This window comes from Ornithorhynchus anatinus, chromosome 1 (assembly GCF_004115215.2).
Source record: "Ornithorhynchus anatinus isolate Pmale09 chromosome 1, mOrnAna1.pri.v4, whole genome shotgun sequence".
Taxonomy (NCBI): domain Eukaryota; kingdom Metazoa; phylum Chordata; class Mammalia; order Monotremata; family Ornithorhynchidae; genus Ornithorhynchus; species Ornithorhynchus anatinus.
Genome location: NC_041728.1, coordinates 63,120,038 through 63,130,092, shown reverse-complemented (window position 1 = coordinate 63,130,092; position 10,055 = coordinate 63,120,038). Strand labels below are relative to the sequence as shown.

Below are 10,055 nucleotides of genomic sequence, written 5' to 3'. Positions count from 1 at the left end.
TAAATGAAATGGATTAAGACGTGTCAATTAACATGCTGAATGTTAGCAAGAGAAAGAGGAACATTCAGGAAATGTATCGTATTACTCTCCACTGACTGTGCACCCATTTTTTTTTCATCTTCCCAGGGTTGTACTAGCTGCCCAAATTAATTGAAAGTCCCCAAATATACCATCCCACTAAGTCACAGGAAATAAGAAAGACCCACTGGACTGTACAGAGGTCTGTACTAAGCGCTTTAGGGGATAAAATCCCACAGAATTAGCAGATGTGTTCCCTGCCCATGACAAGTTTACAGTCTAGGGTAAGTGCTCAATAAATACCAAGCTCGTTAGGAGCAGGGAACAGGTCTGCTAATTCTGTTATAGTGTACTCTCCCAAGAACTTAATACAGCGCTGTCCACATAGTACGTGCTCAGTGAATGCCATCGATTGAACGATTGATCGATTGATCGACTAAGGAGCCTGATCAGAACGTCTTCCAAATGTTTTTACCTTTTTAAATTTTGGAGATTATTCTAAAGTTATTTAATGAGAGAAGCAGCATGGCCTAATGAAAAGGGCAGAGACCTGGGAGTCAGAGGACCTGGGTTCTAATCCCAGCTCTGCCACAGGGCAACAGAGTGACCTTGAGCAAGTCACTTCACTTCTCTGTGCCACAGTTACCTCTCCAGTAAAATGAGGATTAAGATTATGAGTCCCATGTGTGACAGGGACTGTGTCCAACCTATCTTTTGTATCTACCGCAGAGTTTTATACAGTGTCTGGCCCATAGTAAGTGCTTAACAAATACCATTAAAAAAACACCCTTTTTAATGTTCCATCAGAAAATTAAAATCCCCCTTTAAACTTTGGAAGGTAATTTCATTTCTGTCAGGCTTTGTTAAGCCATTTCTTTTCCTGGAATTGTATTTTCTTCTCTTTTTTTAATTATCCAGCATCTGATCATTCAGCTTGCAGTTCCCTACTTCTCAGCCTTCTCCATCCTGCGGCAGACTTTTTGACCATCTTGTGACCTCCAGAAAGGGTAAGAAGGATAAAAAGGAGGAACTGAAATTCAGCTATTTGAGGGGCAAATCAGGAGTCTTAAACTGAGCACCCACAGCTTGTCAAACACTGTACCTGAGTTTACTGTATGCGATTAATAATAATAATACTAAACAATTGCAATATTTGCTAAGTTCTTACTATGTGCCAGATACTGTACTAAGTCCTGAGGTGGATACAAGTAAATCAGGTTGGACACAGTCCCTGTCCCATGTGGGGTTCACAGTCTGAATCCCCATTTGACAGATGAGGTAACTGAGGCCCAGAGAAATGAAGTGACTTGCCCAGGATCGCACAGCAGACAAGTGGCAGAACTGGGATTAGAATCCATGACCTTCATGTCTCCCAGGTCTGTGTTCTATCCACTATCTCATGCTACTCCCTTGCCCCTAAGGATTCTGATGGGATTCAGTCCATTTTGCTATTTGTTTGTATCTTGATTTGAAAGTTTGGTAGGGGAGGAAGTTAAAACTGCTGGCTCAGGTGAAATTTTAGGTCTCTGGTGGATTTTAATTAACCCCACTCTCCTAGTTGACATAATTAAGAGCTGGGCTGCTGAATGAAGAATTGATCCTTGTAGGCCAGGTCAATATCACCAGCTCTTCCCCAGCTATCAGTGTTAGAGTGATATGTAGTACCTGAGAGCAGTGAGGGGCTGGAGCAGAGTAGCCATGCTGTGAATAATGGTAGAATTTTTCATTAAAATCCTTGTCTGTCTTTAGCTTGGCTTCTTTTAGACTCCGCCTTGTTTTTTGTTTTTGTTTTCTGGCCTGTGATGCCTTGTGATGCCTTGGTCTTTGTAATTATCTCTGCTACATGTATTTTGCTCAGATACCTAAGGTGGTCTTAGGGTTGTTGGGTGGGTAAGAGTTAACTGGGGTTCTGGACAGCTCCTCCAAGAGGCCTTCCCAGTCCAAGCCCCACTTATCCTCATCTCCCACTCCCTCTACGTCGCCCTGACTTGCTCCCGGTGCTCTTCCCCGTCCCCAGCCCCAAAGCACTTATGTACGTATCTGTCATTTTATTTATTTGTACTGATGTCTGTCTCCCCCACTCTAGACTGTAAACTCACTGTGGGCAGGGAATGTCACTGTACTGTACTCTCCCGTAATAATAATAATAATAATAATAATGGCATTTATTGAGTGCTTACTATGTGCAAAGCACTGTTCTAAGTGCTGGGGGGGGGATACAAGGTGATCAGCTTGTCCCACGTGGGGCTCACAGTCTTAATCACCATTTTATAGATGAAGTAACTGAGGCCCAGAGAAGTGAAGTGACTTGCCCAAAGTCACCCATCTGACAAGCAGGGGAGCTGGGACTAGAACCTATGACCTCTGACTCCCAAGCCCGGGCTCTTTCCACTGAGCCACTCTGCACACTGAAGAGTACAGCGGTCTGCACACAGTAAGCGCTCAATAAATACAAATGAATGAATGCATGATTTACCCCAATACCCATGGAATAGTAATAATGATAGTGGTATCTGTTAAGCACTTACTATATGTCAAGTACTGTTCTAAGCACTGGGGTAGATACAAGATAATCAGGTACCACAAAATAATAGTAATAATAATGATGGCATTTGTTAAGCATTTACTATGTGCCAAACACTGTTCTAAGATTCAAGGTAATCAGGTTGTCTCACTTGGGGCTTCCATTTTTAATCCCCATTTTACAAATGAGGTACCTGAGGCACAGAGAAGAGAAACGGCTTGCCCAAGGTCACACAGCAGACAAGTGGAGGTGCCGGGATTAGAATGCATATCCTCTGACTCCCAAGCCTGGGCTTTTAATCCCCATTTTACAAATGAGGTAACTGAGGCACAGAGAAGTTGTGACTTGCCCAAGGTCACTCAGCGGGCAAGTGGCAGAGTCAGGATTAGAACCCAGGTCCTCCTGACTCCCAGGCGCGTGATCTATTCACTAGGCCCTGCTGCTTCTCGATTTTCCCTTTCGTACAGGTTTCCCCGGTCTGGGGAGAAGAGGAGCTCCCTCTCTCCTTAGATCTTATCCTCCTCTCTGATGGACTTTGTTATTGCTGGTCTGGTATCCTTCACACACACCCTACCCCCATCTTGAAGAAGCTCAGCGGAGCCCCAGCCAAGGAGCCAAAAAGGACAGTGGTGGCCAACCAGCGGTTGACCGGCAGATCGCCGTTAGGGTTTGGCTGCCCTTTCCCAGCTTGCCATCTCCATTTCCAGGCTGCTTCCGACCTTCCCGGGTAATGTGTGAGTAGAGAGGCTCTTGAGGTTGTAGGCTGAATAAGTTAATTGGAGCCAATTTCAAGTCCATTTAGGTAGGACTCCACTCAAGAAGAAAGCCGTGAGCAATTGGCTCGATCAAAGAAAGTGTTGAGATCGTTCGATTTTTCAGAATCTGAGAGATCATTCCATGTACCAGGTAGACCATTAGGCGATTAGGGACTTGTAGATGTTTCTTTTGCGGTTTCTGGCTTTCTTATCTTCAGTTCCCAGGATTTGAGTCTGTTCCTTTCCTGCCTCTCTTTCCCGGCCTCCCCACATTTCTCTGAAAGATGCTGATTTCTCCCACATCGCCGAGCCCCGTCCAAAAGAGTCGTGACCTCAACTCTTATTTTGATAGGGGATGGGACCGAAGAGGACAAGCAGGGAATAGAGCCCCATGGACTCCTCTCCAACATGGTGGCTGGTAACCGAATCCCCTCTTGGGTCTTTGTGTGTGGAGCAAGTCTAGGCAGGGGCCCTGGGCTAAATGAGACACCGGTGTAGCCCCAAGAATACTGTAAGCTGTGGATTCCCCTGCTGGGAGTGACTGACTGTGGTTGTTTTCAAAAAAAGTAAGAGGCTTAAAATGTGACATGATTCTCTTAGTCATCCGTTACCCCTTCGCACAAAAAGTACGTCTGCAAGATTTCACAATTCACTGTAAGAAAGATCCGGGATTTGGAGAACAATAAACATACCCTGCACGTACGATCACTTTCTGGCCCATCCCCACTTCCTGACCTAACAGTTTAGTACCTCAGGGAACATAGCGTAGTGAGAAGCAGCATGAGGTGGAAAGGAGCAGCGTGGTCTAGTGGATAGGGTATAGGCCTGGGAGTCAGAAAGTCATGGGTTCAAATCCTAGCTCTGCCACTTGCCTGCTGTGTGACCATGGGCAAGTCACTTCACTTCTCCGTGCTTCAGTTACCTCATCTGTAAAATGGGGATTGAGACTGTGAGCCCCACGTGGAACAGGGACTGGGTCCAGCCTGATTTGCTTGTATCCACCCCAGCGCTTAGCACGGTGTCTGGCCCACAGTAAGCACTTAAGAAATACCATAATGATTATTATTAGTGGGGATTTGACTGTCCTTTTCTAGGTTCGGAGCGGGCAACCACAGACACTCCTGGATGGCTCCGGGGGGAGATATGCAGGCAAGGGGGAAGGAGGCGCCCTACGGAGGTAAGGGATGCTGGGGCAGACTCGTTCTACCAAGCTGAGGTAGAAGATGGATGGAGGAAGGGCTATAACGTGGGAGAGGTAGACGTCTAGGGGAAACACCATAGCCAGAGAGAGGGAAAGTGGTTGGACAGCCTGTTTCCGGCTGGGAGAGGGTTCCATTCCTGGCTTGGAATGTTCCCTCTGAATATTCATTCATTCATTCATTCAATAGTATTTATTGAGCGCTTACTATGTGTGGAGCACTGTACTAAGTGCTCGGAATGTACAATTCGGCAACAGATAGAGACAATCTCTGCCCATTGACGGGCTTACAGTCTAACCGGGATATAATTGAGAAATCGATTATATCTAATATAATCTAATTGAGATATAATCGGGAAATCGAGATATCTCTCTCGCTTCTGGACCACCCCCCAAGCTTTCCAGCCAGGTCGAATCCAAAGGGAGACCCGGCTCATCCTAGAGCCCCTGTTACACTCCACAGTGAGATTGAGGGTTGCATCTTCACATGGGACAGGGACTGTGTCCAATCCAATTTGTTTGTATCCACTCCAGTGCTTAGTACAGTGCCTGGCTCATAGTAAGCGCTTAACAAATACCACAATTATTATTATCTTGTTGGCAGAGGCCAGAAGAGCAGCAGCGAAGCAGTGTGGCTTAATTGATAGAGCACGAGCTTGGGAGCCAGAAGGACCTCGGTTCTCATCCCGGCTCTGCCACATGTCTACTGTGTGACCCTGGGCAAGTCTCTTCACTTCTCTGGGCCCCAGTTACCTCATCTGTTAAATAGGGATTATGAGTGTGAGTCTCATGTAGGACAGGGACTGGGTCCAACCTGATTAACTGGTGTCTACCCCAATACGTAGAACAGTACTTGGCGAATAGTAAGCACCTAGTAATAGGATTACTATTAGTGAATGAGCCACTACTTCTGGGCTCTATCCTGCTCCAAGGAAAGAGTGGACTAACTACTGCTGCCAGTCCTGTTCTAACAACTGGGGGAATTAATTCATTCACTCAACTGCATGAGAAGCAGCGTGGCTTCAGTGGAAAGAGCCCGGGCTTGGGAGTCAGAGATCATGAGTTTGAATCCCGGCTCTGCCATTTGTCAGCTGTGTGACTGTGGGCAAGTCACTTCACTTCTCTGTGCCTCAGTTACCTCATCTGTAAAATGGGGATTAACTGTGAGCCTCATGCAGGACAACCTGATTACCCTGTATCTCCCCCAGCGCTTAGAACAGTGCTCTGCACATAGAAAGCGCTTAACAAATACCAACATTGTTATTATTATTATTATTGAGCACTTGCTGTGTACAGATCACTGTACTAAGTGCTTGGAAAGTACAATTCGGCAACACATAGAGACAATCCCTACCCATTCATTCATTCAATAGTATTTATTGAGCGCTTACTATGTGCAGAGCACTGAACTAAGCGCTTGGAATGTACAAATAGGTAACAGATAGAAACAGTCCCTGCCCTTTGACGGGCTTACAGCCTAATCGGGGGAGAACCCAACAAGGGGTTCACAGTCTAGAATGAATAGCTTAACTACCACAGTGCTTATGACTAGGGAGCAATCCAAAGGAGACTGCTTCTCTAGACTGTAAGCTCCAAGGGCAGGGAACTTCTCTTTTAACTAGTAATAATAATAATAATGATAATGGGATTTGTTAAGTGCTTACTATGTGCCAGGCACAGTTCTAAGCTACAAGATAGATACAAGGTAATCAGGTTGGACACAGGCCCTGTCCACCATGGGGCTCACAGTCTTAATCCCCATTTTACAGATGAGGGAACTGAAGCCTAGAGAAGTGAAGTAACTTGCCCAAGGTCACACAGCAGACAAGTGGTGTAGCTGGGATTAGAACTCATGACCTTCTGACCCCCCAGGCCCATGCTCTATCCATTACTCCATGCTGCTTCTCTAATAATTATAGCATTTGTTACGTGCTTACTATGTGCCAGGCACTGCACTAAGCACTGAGGTAGATACAAGCAAATCAGATTGGACACAGTCCCTATCCCACGTGGGGCTCACAGTCTCTCCCAAGTGCTTAGAACAGTGCTCTACAAGCAGCAGCATGGCCTAGTGGATAGATCACAGGCCTAGGAGTCAGAAAGACCTGGGTTCTAATCCCAGCTCTGCCACATGTCTGCTGTGAGAATTTGGGCAAGTCACTTTACTTCTCTGTGCCTCAGTTACCTCATCTGTAAAAAAACAATAATAATTGTGGTATTTATTAAGAGCTTACTATGTGCCAAGCACTGTTCTAAGCTCTGAGATAGATATTCATTCAATAGTATTTATTGAGCGCTTACTATGTGCAGAGCACTGTACTAAGCGCTTGGGATGAACAAGTCGGCAACAGATAGAGACAGTCCCTGCCGTTTGACGGGCTTACAGTCTAATCGGGGGAGACGGACAGACAAGAACAATGGCACTAAACAGCGTCAAGGGGAAGAACATCTCGTAAAAACAATGGCAACTAAATAGATACAAGGTCATCAGGTTGGACACAATCCCTGACCCACATGGGGCTCACAGTCTTCACCCCCATTTTACAGATGAGACTTGCCCAGGGTCTCTCAGCTGACACGAGGCAGAACTGGGATTGGAATCTACATCCTTTGACTTCCAGGCCCAATCTCTTTCCACCAGGCCCCACTGCCTCTGTGTCCAACCTGATTATCTTGCAACTACCCCAGCGGTTAGTACAGTGCCTGGCACATAGTAAGCACTTAAATACTATTAAAAAACATTTTAGGAGCCCAATAAATACCATCGATTGCTTCACCGGTTTTCCACTTGAGCAGAGTTCTGAAGAAAAGCCACGCTCTCCCTGAGGTTGAGGAGCCTGGAATCTTCCTTCCTAATAAATATGGAGAGGGATTTCTCTTCAGGTGTACTTCAACATCCGCCTTCTTCTTTCAAAGGAAGAGTGAGCAACGTGTTTGACCATGAAGAGTAATAATACCACCGTAAGATACCCAGAAAGCCTCTACCTAAATAGAGCCACATTGCTCCTCCCCTCATTTGATTTGCCCAGGCTGCAAGGGCAGAACTTCTTTGTGTCACTCGGGGAAGCTGCTCCAGGTCGATAGGTTTCAGTCTCCCTCCTCCAACCACCCAAATCATTCCTCATCAATCAATCGACCGTATTTACTGAGCGTATTTACTGTGCGCAGAGTACTGTACTTAACGTCCTCATTGTAGGAAACCCATCTTCAGTCCTTTGGGTATCCATCCAGGAAGCCAAATCATCTAAAGTGGCTCTAAAAATGCTTACATGTCCACAATCAGAGTTTGGGGCTTGCAGGGATATTGAGTTTATTGTGGGCAGGGAATGTGTCTATTTACCGTTATATTGTACTCTCCCAAATGCTTAGTACAGTACTCTGCACACAGTAAGTGCTCAATAAATAGAATCGATTGAATGAATAAGTGAGTGGTGTCTTCCTTATCAAGGTACAGAGTACACCTTAGAAGGAATGGTTTTATGTGCATTACAGGCAAGCATGTAGACCATTTAAGCCTCCTGACCCCATGATGGTGGGGAATTCCCTTAGCTCCTTTTGCTTCAATCTACCTCCCCACTGCTCGCTTCCCCTCCACCCATGGCAGCACCCCAGCACCCATGAAACGAGGTGGTTGTCTGCTCGTTGGTTTTTAGGGAGTCCACAGCCCCCCCAAGACCTCATCAATGACACTCGAGATAGCAAAGAAATGGATGATTCTCCCCATCTGATGGATGCAGAACCTTAAATCCACGCAACTGAATCAGACTGCCCGAGGGCAAGTGAGAAACAGCCTTGGGCTACACCGTTTGTTCATTTATTCACTGTCATATTTCTTGAGTGTTCATTATGTGCAAAGCAATGTACTAAGCACTTGGGAAAGTACAATATAACAACAAATAGACACATTCCTGAACTCACAGTCTAGAGGGGAGACAGGTATCAATATTAATAGTTAAATAAATAACAGTTATATATATATATGTGCTGTGGGGATGGAAGGGAAGATGAATGAAGGAGCAAGTAAGAGCGGTGCAGAAGGGAGTGGGAGAAGAGGAGAGGAGGGCTTAGTCAGGGAACACTTCTTGGAGATGTGCCAACAGAAGAAATCCCATTGGCCTGGCAACTAAAGCAGGTTAAAAAGGTCTGATCAAGCTGTTGTTTTCCCTCCTTTCTCAAGGGGCCCCTTTTAAATTCAGAAAATTAGATAGGACACTGACCCTCGGTCAGGTTCAGCCTCAAACTCTAATACACCCTGACGCTAACCACACACTGGCCTTGTCTTGTCTTATGCTGTCGGGTGGTATCTGATACCTAGCGATGCCTTGGACACATCTCTCCCAGAACGCCCCACCTTCATCTGTAATCGTTCTGGTCGTGTATCCATAGAGTTTTCTTAGTAAAAATGCAGAATTGGTTTACCATTGCTCCTTCCGTGCAGTCAACTGGAGTCCCCACCCTCGACTCTCTCCCCTGCCGCTGCTGCCCAGCACAGGTGAGTTTTGACTTGTAGCAGATTGCCTGCCACTCGCTAGCCACTGCCCAAGTTAGGAATGAAATGGGTAGGTCCCTGCTTGACTCTCCCTCCCGTAGTCGAGACTGGTAGAGTGCTGGAAACTCTCCAGATGCTACCCTGAGAGGGTGCTTACCGGCCTCCCCGAGTTCATTTCCCAGCCCGGTTTGAACATCTTGCCCAACTCTAATGCAGCGGGATTTCTGAATTGAACTCAAACGGCCAGGCCTCGGATTGGAGAAGAGGTATGTGGGCTTAGAACCCAGGGCTGGAATAGGAAGGGAAAATCTTACTGGTTTAGCCACCTTCTAACACAAAGGATGACAGCAATAATAATGTTGGTATTTGTTAAATTCTCCAGAAGAAGGTCAGGCTGATCGGGGACCGGTAGAACTACTTTAGGGGTCAAGAATCATTAAAGGAACACACCTACAGGCCTGGGTTCGGGGTGTGGCGTCCTCAGCTTTAAAGGGGTTACTGTCTTCCACTCTGAGGTTGCCTGGCTGGACCAGGACTCCAACTCCAAAGTGTCCATTAGCTACACAGATGCAACAAGAACTGTGAGCGAGTCTCTTCTCTCCATTCATTCCCCTGGGGTCTCTCAGGCGGCTAATCCTTACCTCACGGCCCTCAGTAGAAATGATTCCTGACTGGTGCTTAATGTCCACGGTGATGTAGTCCCACTGGCCCAGTTAGCTGAAAATATCTGGCCAAACTGCATCCCAAACCCATTTGATCTCTACTGCATTCCTGTACCTCCCTCCGTGGGCTCTTTTTGTACCTCTGGTCAGAGTTTGGGGAGGATTGAAGCTAAACAGGTTTTCGACTTCGGCTTCCAGTGATTTACGGGAGTTGTTTGCCCTCCTCACCAATTAGGAAACATTTTTTCCCTTTAGTTTTCTTTTAGCTCTTAAGGGAGGCAGACGTGTTTTCTTATTTACCTGAACATCCCCATTCAAAGTCACGATTCCTTTTGTGGTGGGTTCTGTGGGTCACACGGGGGATGGTTGTGCTCATGTATTATTGGTCTCTGGTCATCTACCTTGAGAT

At 46.3% G+C, this 10,055-nt stretch overlaps 1 non-coding gene across 1 annotated transcript; it reads right to left on the bottom strand.

Annotated features, from left to right (window-relative positions):
- Positions 1-8,997: 8,997 nt before the first annotated feature.
- LOC114816128 lies at positions 8,998-9,135 on the bottom strand. The gene has a single exon (XR_003763914.1). It is a non-coding gene; the product is annotated as a small nucleolar RNA SNORA7 (small nucleolar RNA).
- Positions 9,136-10,055: the final 920 nt, after the last annotated feature.